General features: G+C 40.4%; 1 pseudogene; it reads right to left on the bottom strand.

Moving 5' to 3' along the window:
• Window positions 1–25,561, bottom strand: part of LOC122452969 — a 30,893-nt pseudogene that overhangs the window by 992 nt on the left and 4,340 nt on the right.

Below are 25,561 nucleotides of genomic sequence, written 5' to 3'. Positions count from 1 at the left end.
CATTTTACTGTAATGGTGTCTAAAACTTAGCTAAGTGAGTGAACCGTAGTTGACAGAACATTTTCCTGTTGTGAGACCTTTAGTCATCAAACTGCTATACTCACCCTCAGCATTTTTTGTTTTATTTATTTATTTATTAGCTTTATGCTGTTTTAAATTATAGTTACTGTCTTTGTAGTTTTGAATGTCTTGCATATTTTGGGTAAGTCTTTACCTGTCCAGAAGTGGGGTTGCTGGTGGGCAGGAGAGGGTGAAGGCAGCAGCTCTGGGCCCCCAGGACTGTGCACATTCCTAGGAATGGGCTGCTTCCTTGCCTGCTCTTGGCTGGCTCCTGGGAACCGAGCTCTCAGGACATATGGATTGGAAGAATGTCCAGCATGTCTGGGGGCTGAGGCCTCTTCTCATGGTTTCTCCAAGTGGTTCATGTTGACAGTGTATTTATGCTGTACACCTGCTCCCCCTCTGTGGCAGATGGGGCAGTCTTACAACCACATTGTCACCCATAACTGGTGAAGGAATTAAACAAGTCTTATGGAACTGCTGGGCAGGGATCTAGGATGCTTGTTCCTGGTTTCCTCTAGACTTTGTCCATGTGACTTTCTCTTTGAGATTTTGCTCTATCCTTTTGCTGAAATAAGCTGTACCTGGCCTGTTGAGCATTCAGTTGCTGATAATGGAAACACTCTGGCTGATGTAGGCAAAAGATGTTTATTATCATATATTCTGTGGTTTCCAAATGGTTGGAATAACTGAAAATGTGGATGGAATAATTTCCACAGGGCTGGGAACAATTTCTAGCCCTGCATTTCCCCATTTCTGCCAGAAGCAGATCCACCCAACCCAGCAGCAGCTTACTCCAAGGTCCTGCTTCCTTAGCTGTGCTGGAAGTCGGGGGCCCTGCATCCTGCCTGATTCCTCCAACTCAGTTCTGAACCCAGGTGCCGGAAGCCGTTATGGGGGCTCCCGCCCGTGACGAGGTCATGAAGAAAATACCGGGCAGGCAAGGCTGTCCGGGACCCCATCCATGACGAGGTCATGAGGAAAGAACCTGACAGGCAAGGCCGTCTAGGATAAGGGACCCTCCAGGTTGGCCTCGGCCTCTACCCCATCCTGTATCCTCCCCCCTTTTTCTGCTGTTGTTCTTGTTTGCCCTGCTGCAGATTCTTGTGTTGCCTGCCGAGAGCTCTCCTACTCCTCTTTCACTGAATAAAGACCAACTTTAAAGTTAATTAATAAATCTCCTGGATGCTGGTACCCTATGAAGGGGCCAGGGATGAAGGAAATGCTTCTATTCAAACTCTTTTGCTGGCATTCTGGCTTATTTGATAAACGTGTGCTCCCATTGCAAAAAATGCTCATGATTGGTCTAAACATCCTAAGCACAGTATACTAACATAAGAAACTATTATGCATAGGCCCCTTCGTGGGGTAAGAAAAGCTCCACAAATATTATAGCCACATATGTGCCTAATAGAAAATAGTTTAGATAGAGAATTAGCTGGCGACTTCTTGCAAGTAATTAACTTTTAGACTAAGAGCCTGTTTTGTGCCATATCTGCTGTTTTTGCAATCCTTTGCATTTCTGTTCTGTAAAAATGTAATCCTATCTAGTTCCCTTGGAGATGACACCTAATAGAAAGAAAATAGATTAACCACAAAAAAGACAGGGTCAGCTACTGAAGTTGCTTAAAGTTGCACCAGGTGCAAACCATAAATTGTCAACAGGCCTCAAAGCCAAAAGATATTATACATAGAGATTAACCATTAAAAAGGCCCTAATTGGCACAGAGCCCTTTGGGGGGTGAGGAAGCCCTATTAGAGAATACAAAAAATATTGTTTTAAAAATGGTTATTAGATCAACGTTTGATTGATGTTAATGTGCTGAGGTTGTGCAGTGGACACTATTGTTAATATAGTTAAAGATATAGTAAAATAAGAGTTTAGCCCTAGTGTAAAAACAATAAGATAATTGTTAATTTTAACCAGGAGTGCTAAACAGGGGCTGCCTCACCAGAGCCACAGTCTTTGTGTGTTAAACTTTTTAGATAAATTTAGCTGAGAACTTCTGCAAAAAGACTGACTTTTATGTTAACAAGATTGTATTTCTGTTATGTTACAACTTGCTGTACCATGAGACTGCCAATTTTCTGTTTTCTGCTAAACCTCAAGGCCAGAAGATAATGTACAAAAAATCTATGGGAAAAGACTCTCATAAACAAAAAATATGCAGAGCACACCTGGTTTCCTGAAGGACAAGCTGATATAATGTTAAACTAAGTCTGTATGCTTATCTGCCCCTTAGAAATGTACCAACTTAGGGTATAAAGGCTATGGTGAAAAATAAAGCAACTGCCAGACTCTGCCACATATCCTGGTCTGGTCTCTCACTTTCTCTTTCTCTCTCTCTCTCTCTTTCTCTCTCTTTCTCATTCGCCGATGCCGTTCATCCTGAGGGTTCCCCTGGATCCTGCTGGGGCTGGACCCCGGCACCCAGGCATCTGAGGGGCAGAACGCACACCTGGGACTGTGGCTGCAGGGTCATCTGGAAATGTGGCATGTTATCTTCCAGGGCTTGAGGACACAGGAAGGAGTTCACTGAGCCCAGGGAGCAAAGCCGCAGCATCTAATCCACTGCTCAAAGACTACAAACATTTAATGTTTCTCGATCCTGCCAGACAACTTTCCCACAAGCTCAGAAAGACTCACAAGGGTGAAGGCATTGAACGAGGCTCCTAAAACAGATGCTTTGACTGAGGGGAAAGAAATCTCTGGAAATGAAAGTGAACCCTGAATGATAAGGGGCAGTCTGCCCATCTCCTGTGTGTCCTCTCTCTGCCTTTCTGTTTTTCTTTGAAGAAGCAGATTCCCATAGACTGTGGTTAGACTGCATATATCCCAGCTTGACGAGGGGGCTATTAATGTAAATCAATTCCTCTAACTCCGGGAAACCACTAGACCATTCAGGTATGACCTAAATCAGATCCTTTACAATTATATAGTGGAAGCGACAAATAGATTCAAGGGATTAGATCCAATAGACAGAGTTCCTAAAGAACTATGGACAGAGGTTTGTGACATTGTACAGGAGGCAGTGATCAAGACCATCTCCCCCCAAAAAAACAAATGCAAAAAGGCAAAATGGTGGTCTGAAGAGGCCATACAAATAGCTGAGAAAAGAAGAGAAGCTAAAGGCAAAGGAGAAAAGAAAAGATATACACATCTGAATGCAGAGTTTCAAAGACTAGCACGGAGAGATAAGAAAGCCTTCCTCAGAAATCAATGCAAAGAAATAGAGGAAAACAATAGAATGGGAAAGACTGGAGATCTCTTCAAGAAAATTAGAGATACCAAGGGGACATTTCATGCAAAGATGGGCACAATAAAGGACAGAAATGGTATGGACCTAACAGAAGCAGAAGATATTAAGAAGAGGTGGCAAGAATACACAGAAGAGCTATACAAAAAAGATCTTCATGATGCAGATAACCATGATGGTATGATCACTCACCTAGAGCGAGACATCCTGGAATGTGAAGTCAAGTGGGCCTTAGGAAGCATCGCTATGAATAAAGCTAGTGGAGGTGATGGAATTCCAGCTGAGCTATTTCAAATCCTAAAAGATGATGCTGTGAAAGTTCTGCAGTCAGTATGCCAACAAATATGGAAAATTCAGTAGTGGCCACAGGACTGGAAAAGGTCAGTTTTCATTCCAATTCCTAAGAAAGGCAATGCCAAAGAATGTTCAAACTACTGCACAATTGCACTGATCTCATATGCTAGCAAAGTAACGCTCAAAATCCCCCAAGCTAGGCTTGAACAGTACGTGAACTGAAAACTTTCAGTTGATCAAGCTGGATTTAGAAAAGGCAGAGGAACCAGAGATCAAATTGCCAATGTCTTTTGGATCATAGAAAACACAGGAGAGTTCCAGAAAAGCATCTTCTGCTTTATTGACTATGCCAAAGCCTTGGACTGTGTGGATCACAACAAACTGTGGAAAATTCTTAAAGATATGGGAATACCAGACTGCCTTACATGCCTCCTGCGAAACCTGTATGCTTGTCAAGAAGCAACAGTTAAAACTGGACATGGAACAATGAACTGGTTCCAAATTGGGAAAGGAGTACGTGAAGGCTGTATATTGTCACCCTGCTTATTTAACCTCTGTGTAGAGTACATCATGCGAAATGCCAGACTGGATGAAGCACAAGCTGGAATCAAGATTGCCAGGAGAAATATCAATAACCTCAGATATGCAGATGACACCACCCTTATGGCGGAGAGTGAAAAGGAACTAAGAGCTTTCTAATCAAAGTGAGGGCTTCCCTTGTGGCTCAGCTGGTAAAGAATCCACCTGTAATGTGGAAGACCTGGGTTCGATCCCTGGGTTGGGAAGATCCCCTGGAGAAGGGAAAGGCTACCCACTCTAGTATTCTGGCCACGGGGTCACAAAGAGTCGGATGTGACTGAGCAAATTTTACTTTCACTGAAAGTGAAAGAGGAGAGTGAAAAAGCTGGCTTAAAACTCAACATTCAAAAAACGAAGATCATGGCATCTGGTCCCACCACTTCATGGCAAATAGGTGGGGAAACAATGGAAACACTGAGAGACTTTATTTTCTTGGGCTCCAAAATCACTGCAGATCATGACTGCAGCCACAAAATTAAAAGACGCTTACTCCTTGGAAGAAAAGTTGTGACAAACCTAGACAGCATATTGAAAAGTAGAGACATTACTTTGCCAACAAAGTTCCGTCTAGTCAAAGCTATGATTTTTCCAGTGGTCATGTATGGACGTGAGAGTTGGACTATGAAGAAAGCTGAGCAGTGAAGAATGGATGCTTTTGAACTGTGGTGTTGGAGAAAACTCTTGAGAGTCCCTTGGACTGCAAGGAGATCCAATTAGTCAATCCTAAAGGAAATTAGTCCTCAATATTCTTTGGAAGGACCTATGCTGAAGCTGAAGCTCCAATAATTTGGTCACCTGATGTGAAGAAGTGACTCATTAGAAAAGACCCTGATGCTGGGAAACATTGAAGGCAGGAGGAAAAGGGGACAAAGAGGATGAGATGGTTGGATGGCGTCACTGACTCAATGGACATGAATTTGAGCAAGTTCCGAGAGTTGATGATGGATAAGGAAGCCTGGCATGCTGCAGTCCATGGGGTTGCAAAGAGTTGGTCACGACTGAGTGAACTGAACTGAACTGAACTGAAATGGGGGACATAAAAAGAAAAACTAGGCCCTCATGTATTGAATATATAGCCCAGGCTGAGCAGTTTGGCTGTTGTTGGAAACTAGTGATTAAATGGGCTTCTCTGGTGACTCAGACAGTAAAGAATCTCTCTTTACTGCGGAGACCTGGGTTTGATTCCTGGGTTGGGAAGATCCCCTGAAGAAGGTAATGACAGTCCACTCCAGTATTCTTGCCTGGAAAATCCTGTGGACAGAGGAGCCTGATGGGCTACAGTCCATGGGTCACAAAGAGTTGGACATGACTGAGTGACTAACACTTTCAACTTTCAAAGTGAATAAAGTACCTGGAAGCCAGTTTTACTTTTATGAATTAATTTTCATTTGCATTTTCCTCTCTCGTCCCACTTCACAGGCTTGTTGTCAGCTTTCCATTTCAGCTGTCCTCTGGTACCTGCAACCCTGTATGTCTTCTAAATAATCATGTAACCTGCTCTAGAAATGGGATCTGAGCTTGGAGCCAGCTGATTTGATTTGAGCTTTAAGGTAAGATTTTTGTTTAAGAACTTTAGCTGCCAGAGGTATTAGATGGCATCATTTAGATGCCAGGAAAATAATAACTGTGGTGGAGATGTTTATACAAACAAAGGATGGTGGGAATGAGAAAGATGTAAATTTCCTAATTCCTCAAAGGACTTGATAACTTGACAAGGACTGGGTCTTAGAGCACTGGTAAACTGTTCCACAACAATAGAAAATGGATACAGGGAATTTGTGATACTGTCCTAATGACATCCCATTCTTGTACATAGCACATGTACATACATAGAAAAAAAATATAAAAGAATGGATGATAAATGCTGCAGGTGAGATAGCCAGTGGCTTTTATTTAATTCCTTGTGCTTCCTGGGTTGTTTGAAAAAATTTAAATCAACATTTATCTAATAATCAGCTGGGGAAGATAAAGATTATAAAAGGTAAGAAAGAAAATCATTAAAAAGTATATCCTAAGTGCCACAAAGTAGTGTAGTAGATTGAAATTATGTAACTGATAGGAATGCATTTTTGAAATGTGTAGTTTGTGTAGTTTCATAAAAATACAATTTAGTGTATTTTTCTCAGTCCTTAATCTCTCCTCCTTACTTGGAATTAATAGACAGATGTTTAGGTATGTTTTGATTCAGACTTTTATTTTAAATGAATTTCTATGGCATAATACAGTATCTGTGATAGTCTTACTAAAAGTTATGTATAATGGTCAAATTCTGACAAATTTTGCAATGAGATTTTATTACATTTTCTTAAAAATAGAAAAAGTTCACATTATATACCATTTTGGCTATGACTGTTTGTTTTCAAATAATTTATTGTAAATTATAGTTTACTGTAGTAAACTATAGTTTCAAAGAAAATTTATGGAAAATTATAAAGCAACTACTGAGTGCTTTACAGTAAAATCAAGGATAAAAATAAATTTTTTTGTGGGTTGAAAATTTATCAAAAGTTACAGGTAGATCAAAAGTATATTTTGGCAATTGGATGAGTTCAAGTGCACTTTAAAAGTTGTCTAAATTACTACAGGTATGACATGTTTGGTGAAACCCAATCTGTAAGTCTAACATCAATGATCATTTTCTTCCTGTTAAAACACAGTAATAATTTATCTGAAAATCATGAATGCTATGCAGAGTTTGATTTCTTCATAAAGATTCTTTTATAATTTGAGCAAATCCCTGGAAGGCCTAAAATAGAACAGAGAGAAGAATTAATAAAATTAGGATGCCATTTAGGAAAAGTTTGTCATAACTTAAAATTTTAACAAAAAGAGTCCATCTTAGGTTCAGATCAGACAATGAAATGTCAGGATTAACCTCATCTGGGTCTAATACCATTATGTCCACAAAAATATGTAGATGGAAGCATATCAGAGTCCCAGGAATTTAAAAAAAATTATTAATCACTCAAAATCATCATTTTCCCTCATAACACAAATTATTTTTTTCATATACTCCCTCACCTTATATATAGTTTTAACTGCCCAAACTCTGCTGCTGCTGCTAAGTTGCTTCAGTCGTGTCTGACTCTGTGTGACTCCCTAGACGGAAGCCCACTAGGCTTGCCCGTTCCTGGGATTCTCCAGGCAAGAACACTGGAGTGGGTTGCCATTTCCTTCTCCAATGCATGAAAGTGAAAAGTGAAAGGGAAGTCGCTCAGTTGTATCCGATTCTTAGCGACCCCATGGACTGCAGCCTACCAGGCTCCTCTGTCCATGGGATTTTCCAGCCAAGAGTACTGGAGTGGGGTGCCATTGCCTTCTCCGGCCCAAATTCTACTCATTTATAAATTATGAAAAGCATATTTGAAAGTGAAAGTGTTAGTTGCTCAGTTGTGTCCGACTCTTTGCGACCCCGTGGACTGTAGCCTGCCAGGCTGCTCTTGTCCATGGGATTTCCCAGGCAAGAATACTGGAGTGCGTTGCCATTCCCTTCTCCAAGGGACCTTTCCAACCCAGGGATCAAACCCATGTCTCCTGCATTGCAGGCAGATTCTTTACCATCTGAACACTTTCACTCATTTATAAGTTATGAAAGGCATATTTAATCATGTGAGAAAGAAAGTAAATCAAGAATATACCCAGAGACAACCCATCTCCAAGGATATGTATACACTGTTCTTACAGTTACTGGATCTCAGTGACTCTTCTGAGTGGCTCTTCTGTGAGTTCCTGACACATTAATCCTTAGGAACTTGCTTCTTTCCTTCATGTTATCTTGATTAAAGCTGGACTTTGTCATTAATCAATGAATCAACTTTAATCAGCTGAGCGCAGAAGAATTGATGCTTTTGAACTGTGGTGTTGGAGAAGACTCTTCAGAGTCCCTTGGACTGCACTGAGATCCAACCAGTCCATCCTAAGGAGATCAGTCCTGGGTGTTCATTGGAAGGACTGCTGTTGAAGCTGAAACTCCAATACTTTGGCCACGATGGGAAGAGCTAACTCATTGGAAAAGACCCTGATGCTGGGAAAGATTGAGGGCAGGAGGGGAAGGGGATGACAGAGGATGAGATGGTTGGATGGCATTACTGACTCAATGGACATGGGTTTGGGTGGACTCTGGGAGTTGGTGATGGACAGGGAGACCTGGTGTGCTGCGGTTCATGGGGTGCAAAAAGTCGGACATGACTGAGTGACTGAACTGAACTGAACTGAATCATCAATATTATTCTGTTTGACCCTTTCTGATATTTTTTATTTTTTTCCTGCAGAGATAGATAGTAAGGGCTTCATGAATTTGTACTTTCAGTTCAGTTCAGTTCAGTCGCTCAGTTGTGTCCGACTCTTTGCAACCCCATGAATCGCCACACGCCAGGCCTCCCTGTCCATCACCAACTCCCGGAGTTTACTCAAACCCATGTCCATCGAGTCGGTGATGCCATTCAACCATCTCATCCTCTGTCGTCCCCTTCTCCTCCTGCCCCCAATCCGTCCCAGCATCAGGGTCTTTTCCAATGAGTCAACTCTTCGTGTGAGGTGGCCCAAGTATTGGAGTTTCAGCTTCAGCATCAGTCCTTCCAATGAACACCCAGGACTGATCGCCTTTAGGATGGACTGGTTGGATCTCCTTGCAGTCCAAGGGACTCTCAAGAGTCTTCTCCAACACTATAGTCCAAAAGCATCAATTTTTCAGTGCTCAGCTTTCTTCTCAGTCCAACTCTCACATCCATACATGACCACTGGAAAAACCATAGCCTTGATAAGACGGACCTTTGTTGGCAAAGTAATGTCTTTGCTTTTTGATATGCTATGTAGGTTGGTCATCACTTTCCTTCCAAGGAGTCAGGTCTTTTAATTTCATGGCTACAGTCACCATCTGTAGACTTAAATAGTATGTTTTAGTTTCTATTCAGGAAAAAAAAATCCTTCTCTTTTAAATACTAACAGCTTATGCTTACCAAGGGGTAAGGTGGGTAGGGATAAATTGGGAGGTTGGGATTGACAAATATACAGTGTATAAAATAGATAACTAATAAGGACCTACTGTATTCACAGGGAACTCGACTCAATACTGTGTAATGGCCTGTATGGGAAAAGGGTCTAAAAAAGAGTGCATATGTATAAATATATGCAGGTAATGGTGTCTCAAACAGTAAAGAGTCTGCCTGCAGTGTGGGAGATCCAGGTTTGATCCCTGGGTCTGGGAAGATCCTCTGGAGGAGGGAATAGCAACCCACTCCAATATTCTTTTTTTTGTGTGTGTGTGTGTGTAATAAAGTTTTATTAAAGTGTAAAGGAGATAGAGAAAGCTTCTGACATAGACATCAGAAGGGGGTAGAAAGAGTACTTGCTTGCTAGTGTTAGCGATGGAGTTATAGACTCTCCAATGAATCCAAAGAATGTCTGGAGGTTGTAAAGGCCTCACCAGACCTACTCCCATAATTTATGTTTTAAGATAACAGAATTAGCCAGAGGCTTTAATCCAGAGACTGTCCTCAGGCAGGATACATTATTGTTACACAATCCTAAGGAATGTAGAGGGAAAAAAAGTAAAAAGTTTGTCCTTTCTTCCTCCTTGAGTATTCCAGACCTCTCTCCTTGGGGACCCCTAGACTTCACTGCAGTATTCTTGCCTGGAAAATCCTATGGATAGAGGAGCCTGGTGGGCTCCAGTCCATGGGGTCACAGAGTCGGACACGACTGAGCGACTGACAATTTTACTCATATACACACACACACACACACACACACATATATATATATATAAATGATTCACTTTGCTGTATAGCAGAAACTGATGTAACAGTGTAAATCAATGATACTATAATTAAAGTTTTAAAAAATGATAAAAACTAATGGTTAATTCTTATCAAGCATTCACTATGTGCCAACGATTAATCTAGGTGCTTTATCCATATTGACTCTTTTCATCATCGTAGTAACCCTAAGAGGGAGAGATTCCTATTATCTGCATTTTCCAGATGAGACTTGGCAAGAACACCTCACCCAACACCACATATCAGGGCAGGGCTGGAGCTGGGCTCACTCCCAAGGACTGTGGCTCCAGAGGCTGTGCTCTTAGCCACTAAGCGGCTGATCAGTAGCTGAACTGAATGACTGTATTTCGTCTACTTTAGACCAGAAGACTAATTCTGTAACCCAAAATCTATCGTGATCTTAATAATGAGATAACGTATCTGATAAGAAACATTATGCCTTGTGTTGGTGGGCAATGATAAACACTTCTCGCCAGTTTTATTAAGATATTAAAGAAAAAGTATGGCTTCTGTCCCTGTCTTACCTTTTTCTTAAAAGCGTTTTCTTCAGTCAGTTTTCTTACATCATGAATGCCCTTAATTTTAACCCACAGAAACATTCCAGCAGTAGGAACATGCCATTCTGCCAAACCTATAAAGGAAAGAAGAACTATTTCCTGGGGCTATTGTTGATGATGTCAACTATATTGCTTTATTGACAAATTACAGTAACTATAATTAGCATTTCCAAAAAAGTCCCTTCAGGGGTAGCAGTTTTAAAGCATAATTTTATGAGTCCTGAAAATGGGTGTTATCCATTTTATTTAAAAAAGTGAGGGGACAGTTTGAAAGAGAGAGAGGGGACTTGTGTATATTTAGGCTTCTAGTGGGTCCTCAGGGCTGTTCAGGAACTCCTGTATCATGCCCACCTCCAATCCTTAGAACTGTCCCTCAGACACAGGTGGCTCTTTCAGTTTTAGTAGAGGATTCTTCAACTCTTTCTAGAGTCTTCTAGTGTTTCAATAAATCCTATCATCTATATAGTTGTTCAGAAGTCTAATTAATTGAATTTTTATCAGAATGTAATTAATTTTGGGGCTTCCAAGGTGGCGCTGGCGGTAAAGAACCTACCTGCCAATGCAGGAGACAAAAGAGAAGTGGGTTCAATACCTGAGTCAGGAAGGTCCCCTGGTGAAGGGTGCAGACACCCACTCCAGTATTCTTGCTTGGAGAATCCCATGGACAGAGGAGCCTGGCAGACTACAGTTTATAGGGTCACACAGAGTCGGACACGACTGGAACATGCACAATCATTTATGAAAGGAATACTTAAAATTAAAGAATTCTGGGTGCATTTATAGGCTTTATGTTTCATTGAATGTAAGGATAGAGAAACCAAGAAGGAAGAATAATTACTTTGATTTTAATTATTACCCTTTAAGGAAAAAAAACCTGCTGTTGATTAAAACCTTTTTTCAACTTCATTATATTGAGTGGTAGAATAGTACTCATCAAAAAGGTACTAATTCTATTTTTACTAAGACTTCATAGGGAGCAAGATTTGATAGAAATAGGGAATAGACACTTTGTATTTACTGTTATTCCTACTACAGGCATTTTTAGTGATGTAATTAAAGTCATGCAATTCATTTTATTTTCTTCCTTAATAGAAAATTAAATCTAAATCATACTGAAATCAAATTTGCAATATTAAATATTACATGTTAGATAAATGAAGTTAATAATTAAAAGGCAAATCATCTCTAATGAGAAACCTGCCTTAGATTGCACTATTTTGTCCTTATAGAGTCAGTAAAGCAGTATGTTGTTGATTTCACAATTCTTCTATTTGGAGCAAAATTTTGAAAACCTTTCAATACAGATGTTATTTGGCTTTAAGTAGGTATCAATGAGTGGTATCACTCACTCATATAAGCACTACTGCTCATCCCAGGACAGGATGTATGTTCCACTCACCACTTAACCACTTGTCTGCAGCTGCCAATAATGCATCCCTCTGCTTCTGGTAGAAATCAGTAACCCTAGAGGAAGAAAACAATGAGAAGGCTGTGTTTGCTACACTGCTTGCAGAAACCAAAAGGCTCTGGGGTCCAGCCTATAAGAATCTATTTTGTATCTTGATGAAAATGTTGAAACTTGATGAGGGAATAGAGCATATTTGTTTGGTTTGTCAGGTAGTAAGCTTTGTATCTTGTGTTTTTTACATCATTTTGGAATAATTCAAAACAGAATAACTGAGTGACATCCATTTCTGTATAAAGTATGGGACCTAAAATACAATACCTGTCTACATAAGCCAGGAAGTCCTCTTCTCCCCATTGCTGTAGAAGCTGTGATACCAGGAAATAAAAAGAAAGAGACAGTAACAAGGTTCATCCTCTAAAATATGTTTTTTTTTGCCAAACATAATCACTCTTGACTATGTGCAAACCATCCTAAAAAAGATGCACCAAGCTGCACCAAGTTTTGTAGGGCCAGTGACTTATAACAATATTGGTTAATGATAATGACAACAATACAACTAACACATATTTATATGGTCCTTGCTATGTGCCAAAAACTGCTGTACCATATAAGTATACTAACATTTCAGTCAAGTTGAACTTTGTGGGGCTTCCCAGGTAGCTCAGTGGGTAAAGAATCTGCCTGCAATGCTGAAGATGCAGGAGATGAGGGTTCGATCCCTGGGTCAGGAAGATCCCCTGGAGGAGGGCATGGCAACCCACTCCAGTGTTCTTTTCTCAAGAATCCCATGGACAGAGGAGTCTGGCGGGCTACAGTATGTAGGGTTACAGAGTCGGACATGATTAAAGTGACTGAGCAAGCATGCATGGTCTTCGTAATACCCTTATTAGGGAGGTCATTGTTTCCACACTACTGAGGAAGAGACTGAGGCATGAGGTAAACTTTGCTGAGGTCACAGCTCACCACAGAGCCTGGACTCAAGTCAGACTGTCTAGTCCCAGATCCACCCAATAAATGCTGCCCTAGATGGCCTCTCTAAGTATAAAATACATACAGTCAATGCAGGAAGTTATACAGTATATCCAGAGATTTTTCTTTAAATCCAGAATGAAAGTTCTAAATGTTATAAATGAATAGTGAAATTTGGTTGATAACATATACAGAAAATAAGGAAAAATTCTCCAACTTAATAAAACATGGGGGCATCTGCACTTTGTGAAATCTATAAGCTTGGCCAAAAAATTTGTTCCAGTCTTTCATGACATCTTACAGAAAAGCCTGAACAAATATTTTGACCTATCAAATATAATATCAAACAAATGTCCATTCTACATAAATGACCCCTTTTGCCTTCTTATGTAGCGGTTCTGTCATTAAGGTCTGATTCCCAAGGTTGCCTTAGGGATGGGTCCAGTGATATTTCAAAGCTTGTGAAGAAATTTGTACATTCCCTCCAAAAAATTTTACCATCTTTTAATTGACATGCATTCCAATCGGTGTCCATAGGGAGATTAGCACGTGGGCAATGAAGGTAGACACCTGGCCACTGCCATGTTTGGAACCCTTGCTGTCAGACTCTAGGACAATGAAGCTAACAGTGTGTTACTTCACCAAACCTCTTCCATCCTGTTGTGTCCAACATAGTTTTTATGGGGTTCCTGGGCTGGATGCCAGAACACAAGATGAATAAGATCTTTGACTTTCAAGGGACTTGGTCTCCACTGTGAACAGCTCAGGTCTATTCAAATCTCTTTTGCCTCTTAGAGCAAACATCTGTGGTATCTGGTCTCTTAATTCAGCCCATAGGGAACTAGAGTTGCAATCAGTGACTTTTCTCCCTGCCACCTTCCCTCTGTCTTATTTGTCCACATCTGTTTCCTTTATGATCTGATTCAAGAAACTCCTATTTCCTAAATTGTCACTGTTAGTTAAGTGGTGTCTGACTCTTTGTGACCCTACGAACTGTAGCCTTCCAGGCTCCTCTGTCCATTGAATTCTTCAGGGGAGAATGGGTTGCCATTCCCTTCTCCAGGGGATCTTCCCGACCCAGGGATCAAACCCAGGTCTCCTACATTGCGGGCAGTTTCTTTACGGTCTGACCGTCTGGGAAAGCCACAAATTGTCCTTACCTGGGTGAAAGTGCTAGTGTGCATTGTTGAAACTTCAGTGTATAGAACAATTCTCTCGATCAAGGGCTTTGGACCAGTTATAAACCCAATTCTCAACCTGCACAAAGAGAAAAAAGGCACACTACCAATCATGCATCATCAATTAATACTATGTTACTGATTTCATGGTGAGGAAAGTTTTGACCTGGGGATGAAGGGACCTGGAAAGTTAAACCTTCTAGTTAAATGATTTCTTATTTAGAATACACATATAAATGTAATTGTATACTTAAAATGGAATGCATATCTGATCAGGTATTTCTAAAAGTGTTCTTTTGTACATGTACCCAAAAACCTCAGTAGTCCTCCTACAGCTATTATAGCTTAATGGTCAGAGATTTTCACCCTTGGGGATGGATTGAGATAAAAACCTGTTAATAGTAATAATCAAACTATGTGCTAAGGTGAGTGGAACACAAGCACCTTAAATGAGAAGCACTTTTTGTACTAAAAGATGCTGAGGGGCAGCCCCTGTCACCTTTATCTGCAGCCTGAAGGCAGAGCCAGGGCCTTACCCCGAGGACAGGACTTTAGAAAAAGAGTCAGCTCAGATGATACTCCCATCCACATCCATGGAGAGAAATGTTGGTGCCCAGGGCTTGAAATGGAAGATAAATACAGTATTTATGTCTGTTAGAGTCTGTATCCCTACTTTGTGCAGAGTAGGGAGGAAAGGATTTGGAGAACAGAAGCACAAACATCCTTTCCCTTGTCTTCATCTCAGCCCTATGAAATGGAGTAAGAACCAGATGCATGTACTTCTATTTGTACCTGCCGATCTGCACAGCTTCCCTGCCAAACACACATCTCCCACTTGTTCATGATGCCACTCCTAGGATTTTAGGGAAACCTCACACAAAACCTTCTTGTCCAAAGGGTTGAGATCTAGGACGGACAGATTTAGAAGAAGGATTTAAGAAAAACTAGTTTGGAATAGTCGGAAAGGAAAGAGGCTGTGAGCATTCAGGGCTGTTCAGAGAGAAAATGCTGACCTTTAGAACAACTAGAAACACAAAGAATGTGCAAACGAAGATGAGCCAGGTAGTCAATATGCAATGCTGAAACTTCCAAATTTATTCCAAAGTAAATGCCCACAGGGAAGGAGGCCATGGTTGTGTTTAGGGTGGGTGGCAGGCAGGCCTGATAGTCAGGTAAATAGGTAAAAAGCCAAGAGTTGTGTTTCTTTTCAGTAGATTTGTAGTGGGGACTGAACCCATGTGTCTGTTCTCTGCAGCCCTGAGAGCAATTCTAGTATTAGATTTTGAGGAACCAGGCATTGGAGTCTGTACCATTACTGTTGTCTCCTAGGGAACAATGCTCGCGGACAGTGGTGCACATGGACAGTGGGGACGGATCTAGAAGTCCTTTGTTGTGCAGGTGAGTTCCTTCCCTACGTGACAGGGATGGCAGGCAGGGAGCATGATGCTAGGAACGCCCTCCTCTGCTCACAGTTACATCACTGACTGAGCACAGCCCTCCGCCTTCTCTCTGAAGACAGCTCCCAAGTCCTCTAGCCCATCAGCCACCCCTGAGAGACTGAGGCTGACACCCCAGGAGACACCCACTCCACATCCCTGGTGCAATGTTTTAAGGAGCTACCATCTGGATTTGGAGTCAAGATGACCCTCACTTTGACTCATGAGTTTTTCCATGTGCTTGCACAGAGAGCCAGGTACTGTTCTAAAGGTAGGAAATTTCTGGAATAAGCGGTAATACCACAGATGAACCTATCAGCAGCCAGGCTAAAATCCAATCAGGTGCATTAACAACACCTCATCTTCTATTTTTTTTTTTAATTTATTTTTTTTCATTTATTTTTATTAGTTGGAGGCTAATTACTTCACAACGTTGCAGTGGGTTTTGTCATACATTGACATGAATCAGCCGTAGAGTTACATGTATTCCCCATCCCGATCCCCCCTCCCACCTCCCTCTCCACCCGATTCCTCTGGGTCTTCCCAGTGCACCAGGCCCGAGCACTTGTCTCATGCATCCCACCTGGGCTGGTGATCTGTTTCACTATAGATAATATACATGCTGTTCTCTCGAAACATCCCACCCTCGCCTTCTCCCACAGAGTCCAAAAGTCTGTTCTGTACATCTGTGTCTCTTTTTCTGTTTTGCATATAGGGTTATCATTACCATCTTTCTAAATTCCATATATATGTGTTAGTATGCTGTAATGTTCTTTCTGGCTTACTTCACTCTGTATAATGGGCTCCAGTTTCATCCATCTCATTAGAACTGATTCAAATGAATTCTTTTTAACGGCTGAGTAATATTCCATGGTGTATATGTACCACAGCTTCCTTATCCATTTGTCCGCTGATGGGCATCTAGGTTGCTTTCATGTCCTAGCTATTATAAACAGTGCTGCGATGAACATTGGGGTGCACGTGTCTCTTTCAGATCTGGTTTCCTCAGTGTGTATGCCCAGAAGTGGGATTGCTGGGTCATATGGCAGTTCTATTTCCAATTTTTTAAGAAATCTCCACACTGTTTTCCATAGTGGTTGTACTAGTTTGCATTCCCACCAACAGTGTAAGAGGGTTCCCTTTTCTCCACACCCTCTCCAGCATTTATTGCTTGTAGACTTTTGGATAGCAGCCATCCTGACTGGTGTGTAATGGTACCTCATTGTGGTTTTGATTTGCATTTCTCTAATAATGAGTGATGTTGAGCATCTTTTCATGTGTTTGTTAGCCATCTGTATGTCTTCTTTGGAGAAATGTCTGTTTAGTTCTTTGGCCCATTTTTTGATTGGGTCATTTATTTTTCTGGAATTGAGCTGCAGGAGTTGCTTGTATATTTTTGAGATTAATCCTTTGTCTGTTTCTTCATTTGCTATTATTTTCTCCCAATCTGAGGGCTGTCTTTTCACCTTACTTATAGTTTCCCTTGTAGTGCAAAAGCTTTTAAGTTTCATTAGGTCCCATTTGTTTATTTTTGCTTTTATTTCCAATATTCTGGGAGGTGGGTCATAGAGGATCCTGCTGTGATTCATGTCAGAGAGTGTTTTGCCTATGTTCTCCTCTAGGAATCTTATAGTTTCTGGTCTTATATTTAGATCTTTCATCCATTTTGAGTTTATTTTTGTGTATGGTGTTAGAAAGTGTTCTAGTTTCATTCTTTTACAAGTGGTTGACCCGTTTTCCCAGCACCACTTGTTAAAGAGGTTGTCTTTTTTCCATTGTATATCTTTGCCTCCTTTGTCGAAGATAAGGTGTCCATAGGTGCGTGGATTTATCTCTGGGCTTTCTATTCTGTTCCATTGATCTATATTTCTGTCTTTGTGCCAGTACCATACTGTCTTGATGACTGTGGCTTTGTAGTAGAGCCTGAAGTCAGGCAGGTTGATTCCTCCAGTTCCATTCTTCTTTCTCAAGATTACTTTGGCTATTCGAGGTTTTTTGTATTTCCATACAAATTGTGAAATGATTTGTTCTAGTTGTGTGAAAAATACCATTGGTAGCTTGACAGGGATTGTGTTGAATCTATAGATTGTTTTGGGTAGAATAGCCATCTTGGCAATATTGATTCTTCCAATCCATGAACACGGTATGTTTCTCCATCTGTTTGTGTCCTCTTTGATTTCTTTCATCAGTGTTTTATAGTTTTCTATGTATAGGTCTTTTGTTTCTTTAGGTAGATACACTCCTAAGTATTTTATTCTTTTTGTTGCAATAACGCCTCATCTTCTAATTGTGGGCTGAGTTGACACTGTCACTTACCTTGTTGAAGTGCTTGAAATAGTAAGGGTCATCATCTATAATGAGGAAGTCATATTTTCTTGTGAGCTAATAAAAGGTTAAAGGAGCATATTTATTTTTTAAGAGCTTTCTGAGGTGAAAATCGATTGTAATCACAGTTCTTGGTACTCATTTCTGTGTAGCTTAATAAGTGATCCTTAGGGTAATGTTAATAGTGACAATCTTAAGGATCATGGTCAGCCATCTAGAAGAGACTTCAAAAGAAGTCTGCCTTCTATTTTTAAGGAATTTCTTTGTAACCTGAAATGACAGGAAGTAGGAAAGGGAAGAGACAGGTTGAAAATTCAAACATAAAATAATGAAAATCAAATAGAGTTCAATTATTAAATAACCTCATAGAGTTTAACATCACACCAGTAACATTTCTTTCAATGGACATGTCAGAGGAAAGGAATATATCATAGTCAACAAGAGTGTAGTAATTTCTTGTATTTAAATTCTTGTGTTTAAATTTGTTGGGACCATTGACATTGATGACTTCTTTTTATTAAAAATCATATTTCTCGAGAGGAAGAGGCTAACCAGAGAAGGAATTTGGGAGCACTCTTCTAAAGAGTCAGAAGGAAACAAGAACACAGCCAGGTAAACCTTCTCTGAAAATAGCTCATAGATTTCCCTTTTGCGCTCAGCTGTTAACGAGTTCCCAGCAGGGTTGTTGCCATTTGGGACAGTGTAAAGAAATTTGGGGGTGTTTTTCTCAGGGTCCTTTGAATCTTCTGGTTTCCATTTGGAAAGTATTTCTCTGAGGGAGTCTGGAATAATCCCGTGCTCATCACTGGAAACATTAATCATGTTGCAGCCCAGGGGTTGCAGCTGTCAAATACACAGAGAAAAGCAAGTCCGAGATTGAGACCTGATTACAAAATATCAGGGTCAAGGGTTCTTACACTAAGGAGAGTGTTACCATTTACACCCTTAAACACAAACCTGCCCTCAGCTCTATGCCCACACTGCATTATCTTCATGATTATGATTAGAACTGGTTCATAAAATAGGTGTTTGTTAAGGAATGTTTTTTGAACAAGTAAATCAATCATAGAAAGCATCTGTGATGCTAATACATGACATAGTTATAAGCAGAGGTGATACTCAAAATATTGGACAAGCGGTGTAGCGTGGGAGCAACAGATACAGAGCCGGGTGGAGTGGGGTCGTGGCGACCCCCTGCCATGCCAGCATAGCTCTGCACTTTGGGGGTTTCAGGGTGGTCTCAAGAGAGGGGTCGGGGGGCCAGGCTGGTGCTGGGTCACCAAGGAGCATCAGGGCTGTGGCTCCCCAAGGGGTGTGAAAGTATATCTATATTGTACTGATTGCAGAGACTGAAGTTGAAAGTAGTGGCCTTGCTTATAGACAGAGTTTTTTTTTTTTTTTTTCAAGACAGACAGAATTGTATAAAAATCTTGTGTTTCTTTTTTTTTTTTTTTTATGTTCATGGATGAGCATTTAATGAAAAAATTGGGACTTATAAATAACAAGCAGAGGAAGCCATCAACAAATGCTAAGACAGTAGGGACTGGGAGAACCTATTTGCAAACAATGGAACCGATATGGGAATAATTTCCAAAATATACAGATAGCTCATACAGCTCAATATCAAAAAGCAAACAACCCAGTCCTGCGTTGGGCAGGACCTCTAAATATGTGCTGTCATCTGCTTAGTTGCTCAGTCGTCTCTGACTGTTTGCGACCCCATGAACTGCAGCCTGCCAGGCTGCTCTGTCCATGGGGACTCTCCAGGCAAGAATATTAAAGTGGGTTGCCATGCCCTCCTCCAGGGGATCTTCCCAACCCAGGGGTCGAACCCAGGTCTCCCACATTGCAGGCAGATTCTTTACTGATGGAGCCAACAGGGAAGCCCAAGAATTCTTGAGCGGGTAGCCTATCCCTTCTCCAGGGAATCTTCCCGACACAGGAATTGAATTGGGGTCCCCTGCATTGCAGGTGGATTCTTTAGCAGCTGAGCTACCAGGGAAGCCCAGATCTAAGTATACATTTCTCCAAAGAAGACATGCAAATGGCCAACAGTCACATGAAAGGATGCTCAACATCACTAATTATTAGAGAAATGCAAATGAAAACTGCAGTGACAGCCACACCTGTCAGAATAGCTATGACTGAAAAGTCTACAAATAACAAATGCTGGAAAGGGTATGGAGAAAGGGAACCCTCCTATACTGTTGGGGAGCAAGTAAATTGGTATTGCCACTCTGAAGAACAGTGTGAAGATTCCTTAAAAAATTGAAAACAAGAGTATCACATGTTCCAGCAATCCCATTCCTGGACATATATCTGAAGAAAAGCATAATTTGAAAAGATACAGGCACCTAATGTTCTTTGCAGCACTATTTACAATAGCAAGACATGGAAGCAACCTAAAAGTCTATCGACAGATGAATGGATATAGGTGTGGTGCATGGGTGTGTGCTAAGTCGCTTCAGTCATGTCTGACTCTTTGTGACCCTATGGACTGTAGCCTGCCAGCCTCCTCTCTCCATGGGGATTCTCCAGGCAAGAATACTGGAGTGGGTTGCCATGCCTTCCTCCAGGGAATCTCCCCAACCCAGGGACTGAACCCGTGTCTCTTACATCTCCTGCATTGGCAGCTGGGTTCTTTACCGCTAGTACCACCCACAGATGTGGTATACACACACACAATGGAATATTACTGAGCCATGAAAAAGAATGAAATAATGCCATATTCAGCAACATGCATGGACCTACAGTTTATCATATGAAGTAAGTCAGATGATGAAAGAGAAATATCTTGATATTATTTATGCATGGAATCTAAAAAATTATACAAAGGAACATATTTACAAAGGAAATAGATATCACAGACATAGAAAACAAACTAAAGGGAAAGAGGAGGGGAGAAATAAATTAGGAGTTTGGGATTAAAATATACACACTACTATATATAAAATAGGTAACCCACAAGAACTTATAGCACAGGGAAATATATTGAACCCCTTGTAATGACCTATAGTGGAAAATAATCTGAAAGCTTGCGACCCCATGGACTGCAGCCTCCCAGGCTCCTCCGTCCATGGGGTTTTCTAGGCAAGAGTACTGGAGTGGGTTGCCATTTCCTTCTCCAGGGGATCTTCCTGACTCAGAGATTGAACCTGGTCTCCCTCATTGCAGGCAGATGCTTTACCCTCTAAGCCACCAGGGAAGCCCTATAAAATATTTATATATATAACTGAATTGCTTTGCTGTATATCTGAAACTAAGACAACATTGAAAATAGACTATATTTCAATAAAAATTTAAAAATAACAATAATTGAGTGAGGGTCTCAGAAAAAACTTTTTACAGAGGATAAGCAAACACTTTCTTAGCAGTCAAATGTAAAATTATTCACTAAATGGGAGTTATCCAGACTGCACCATGGTAAACTTAAAAGGCCGTAGACTTAAAAATCAGATGATGTATGAGAGTGAAAGTGTTAGCTGCTCAGTCTTTATTCATGTTAAACTTGTCTTAAGCTTGGGGTCAGGTTAGATTGTATAATTTGTTGCTGTTGTTGTGCTCAGTTGTGTCTGACTCTTTGTGACTCCATGGACTGTAGCCCATCAGGCTCCTCTGCAAGAATACTGGAGTGGATTGCCATTCCTTTCTCCAGGGGATCTCCCCGATCCAGGGACCAAACCCAGATCTCCTGCATTGCAGACAGATTCTTTACAGTCTGAGCCACCAAACATGAATGCAAGAAGTCAATATTGGATCATGAAATAAACAATACGGACCATCAGCATATTCCCTCACAGCCTGGCATTGTTCTCTGTGTGTGCACGTGAGCAATTTACATAGACACAAGTTTTATATTTATAGGCATTGTGTAATCTTATGCCTAAGGAGTATCCACTCACTAAGAAAAGGCAATTATTTTAACTTAGTTTTTAAAATTATGACCAAATACATAAATAATAAAAATTTGCCATTTTAAGGTGAGGGATTCAGTGGTATTAACTACAGTCACAATGTGTATATCCATTATTATTTTTCCAAATCTTATCATCACTACAAATAGACCCCTTGTACCCATTAAGCAAGAACCCCCCATTTCCACCTCCCCCACCTCTCCCTGGTTCCTGTAACCTGTAATCAATTTTCAGTCTCTGTGAATTTGCCTATTTCAGATATTTCATATAAGCGGAATCACACAGTGTTTGTCCTTTAGTGTCTGGCTTCTTTCACTTGGGATAATGTTTTCAAGGTTTATCCATGTTGTAGGAGGTATCAGAACTTCCTTCCTTTTTCTGGATGAATAATATTCCATTGTATGGATAGACCACATTTATTCATCCACGGATGTACACTTGGGCAGCACCCATATTTTGGCTATTATATTGCTACTATGAACATTTACATTTCTGTTTAACCCCAGTTTTTCAGTTTTTTTCGCTATATACTAGGAGTAAAATTTTGAGGCACTGATAAACAGTTTTTTACAGTTTACACCAGTTTACAGGCTACACCATTTTGCATTTTAACCAGCAATGTACATTTTCACCAGCAGTTTCTGTTACTTGCTATGTTCCATTAAAAAATATAATAGCCATCCTGGTTGGTGTGAAGTAGTATCTCATTGTGGTTTTGACTTTCCTTCCTCTATTGACTAGTGACATTGAGCATCTTTTCATGTATTTATTGGCCATTTATATATCTTCCTTGGAGAAATGTCTATTCAAGTACTTTGTCTATTTTTAAATTAATTTCTTTGTCTTTTGTTATTAGGTTGTAGGAGGTCTTTATAGACTCTGGATATTGAGCTCCTATCATATATATGATTTGCAGGTGTTTTTGCCTACTCTCTTGGCTGTCTTTTCACTTTTTTCATAATGTCCTTTGATGCTGAAAATATTTTAATTTTTGATGAAGTCCAGTTCATCTATATTTATGTTGTTGTTGCTTGTATTTTTGTTGTTATGTCTTAGTGCCAAATCCAAAGTCGAGAAGATTTGCCATTATGCTTTCTCCTAAGAATTTATAGTTTTAGCTCTTATATTTAAGTGTTTTATCCGTTTTGAGTTACATTTTTATACAGGGTGAGGTAAAGTTCTGATCTCTTTCTTTTGTATATGGAAATCCAGTTATTCCTGCACAATTCATTGAAGAGATTTTTTTTTTCCTATTGAGTTGTACCCATGTCAAAATCAATTGGCCACAGCTGTAGGGTTTATTTCTGGATTCTCAGTTCTATTTCATTGGACTATCTGTCTATACTTATGCCAGTACCACCTGATTTTGATTACTATAGCTTTGCAGTTGGTTTGAAATTGGGAACCATGAGTCCACTAACTTTGGTCTTTTTCGGGAATATTTTGGCTATTTAGACATCTTCCAATCCCATATGAATTTGAGGATTGGCTTTTCTGTTTTGCAAAAAAAGCCATTGGAATTTTGATAGGGACTGTGTGGAATGTGTGTTTAGCTTTGGTAATATCAACATCTGAATGGTATTAAGTCTTCCAATCCAAGAGAAGGTGATGGCTTTCTGTTTATGGGAGTCTTCTCTAATCTCTTTCATCAATGTTTTATAGCTGTTAATGTGGAAGTCTTTCACCTATTTTGTTAGATTTATTTACAGATATTTTATTCTTTTGGGTGTTATTATAAATGGAATTGTTTTCTTAATTTCCGTTTCAGTTTGTTCATTAGAAAAGCAGTGTTTATAAATAATTTTACCTCTACTTAGGAGTGTTGAGGAAATATGCCTTTCATCAAGATAAGCTAATTGCTTTATACATATTCATTTTTACAAAGACAATATTAAATTAGAAAAAAGATAATCCATGAAAATAAGATCAGTAAAACATAAGCATCATCTCATTAAGTCACCTAGTCTAAGCTGGAATTACTTTGCTAGCATCTGTGTGAGGTGGCCATGAGTTACTTTGAGCGCCTGCAGTGATGGGCCTGCTCTCCTCCTCAGAGGGCTGGTAAGGCTGTGGTTAGAAAGTTACACTGACAGGACATTGCTTCCCTGTAGTTTCCACCCTTTGGTTCCAGTTACGTCAACCTAAGGACGTGCACAGACAAAGCTAACTCCTCTGTGACATGGCTAACTTTAATGTAGTTGAGGACAATCGTCTTGTCCCTATGGAGTCTTCTCTTTCCGGGAAATAGAGTAGTTCCTAAAACCATTCATTGTGTGTTTCCAATTTGTTGTTCACTCTTTGCTTCTCTCTGACTGTGCTCCAGTCTGTGTTTACATCGACTCAAAAGTATTGTGCCCCAGACAGTGCTGTGTCCTGACCAGGGCCCTGCAGAGCAGATGATCTGCCTCCTTACTCTGGATATTAGGAGCCATCAGTTAACACCGGATGTGAGAGTACTAGACTTAACATATTAGTTTTCAGCTATACTGACATATGCTTATACACTGACTTGTGGGAATACAGATGGTAATAAAAAAAGTCTTTGTCAATTGTCACATTTCAAGTGAAATAATAAGAAATCTGGACATGATTTTGTACAATCCAATTTTAGCACCTCTACATTTAGACTGTCAAAGACGTATATACATAGAGGGTGTATACATTTGACATATTTTGCATGTGCTAAAGATTCTGTTACAGAAGAAATATGCTATTTTATTTTTCAGTGGACAGATAATTCTAAAGTTGTGGTGTTTTCTCCTTATTTATTATAAGAGAGAGAGTAGCCTTTTGTAAGAATGTGTACTCACGGCATGAATTGTTCCTGAATAATTATGTTCCTTTATGAGGATATTATCTCCAGGATTAACGATCATTTCAAACACCTAACAAAAGAGGCACAGGTTAGCTTGGAGAGTATGATTTCCAGTCATAGAAACCCCCACGACTTTTTTTTTTTTTTTTTAAGTTTGAGCTCACTAGTATTCTAGAGTAGGCATTAGGAAGTTTTCCCAATGCCAGATGGGACATGTTCTGTGGCCCCAGTGTCTGTGTTGCCACTACTCATCTCTGCTTCCATGGTGAGAATGCAGCCATAGACAGTGTGTAAGCTGATGGTGTGGCTGAATTCCAGTAACGCTCTACTTACAGGATCAGACAAGAGCTGGTTTCGCTGTCAAGCCATAGTTTGCCAACCTGTGTTCTAGGTTGAAAAACAAAACATAACTGATTTGGCTCCTAAAATTCACTTATTCCTTATTTGTAAAAATTTAAAATATTTGCTAGAAGCCACACCTGTGTAAAGGATGGAGATAAAGTGATGAGAATAATGGTATCGTTTTTACCCTTATGGAAGTGCTAGTCCACCATGATGACTAAGTTTGCAGAAGTCCCAGAAACATGGGCTTCCCAGGTGGCCCTAGTGGTAAAGAACCCACCTGCCAATGCAGGAGATACAGGAGATGCTGGTTTGATACCTGGGTGGGGAAGATGCCCTGGTGAAGGGCATGGCAACCCATGCCCAAGAATACTCCAGTATTCTTGCCTGGAGAATCCTGTGGACAGAGGAGCCTGGCAGGCTATGTCCATGGGTTGGCAAGGAGTTGGACACAACTGAAGCAACTTAGCACTCATAGAACTGTCCTTCCCTGCCCTGGGATGTTTCACAGTCCCCAGGTCAAGAGTCTCCTCTGTATCATTTTAACAACCCAGAGCTCTTGATAAACAGCATGGCCATTATCCATTGAGACAGAAGATCTGACTTTAGTTTCCTGATATGGCCTCAGATGATCCATTCACTATTCCTTA

Source organism: Cervus canadensis, chromosome 14 (genome assembly GCF_019320065.1).
Source record: "Cervus canadensis isolate Bull #8, Minnesota chromosome 14, ASM1932006v1, whole genome shotgun sequence".
NCBI classification, from domain to species: Eukaryota; Metazoa; Chordata; class Mammalia; order Artiodactyla; family Cervidae; genus Cervus; species Cervus canadensis.
Note: the sequence above shows the minus strand (reverse complement) of the source record. Positions and strands in the feature narration are given on the sequence as shown.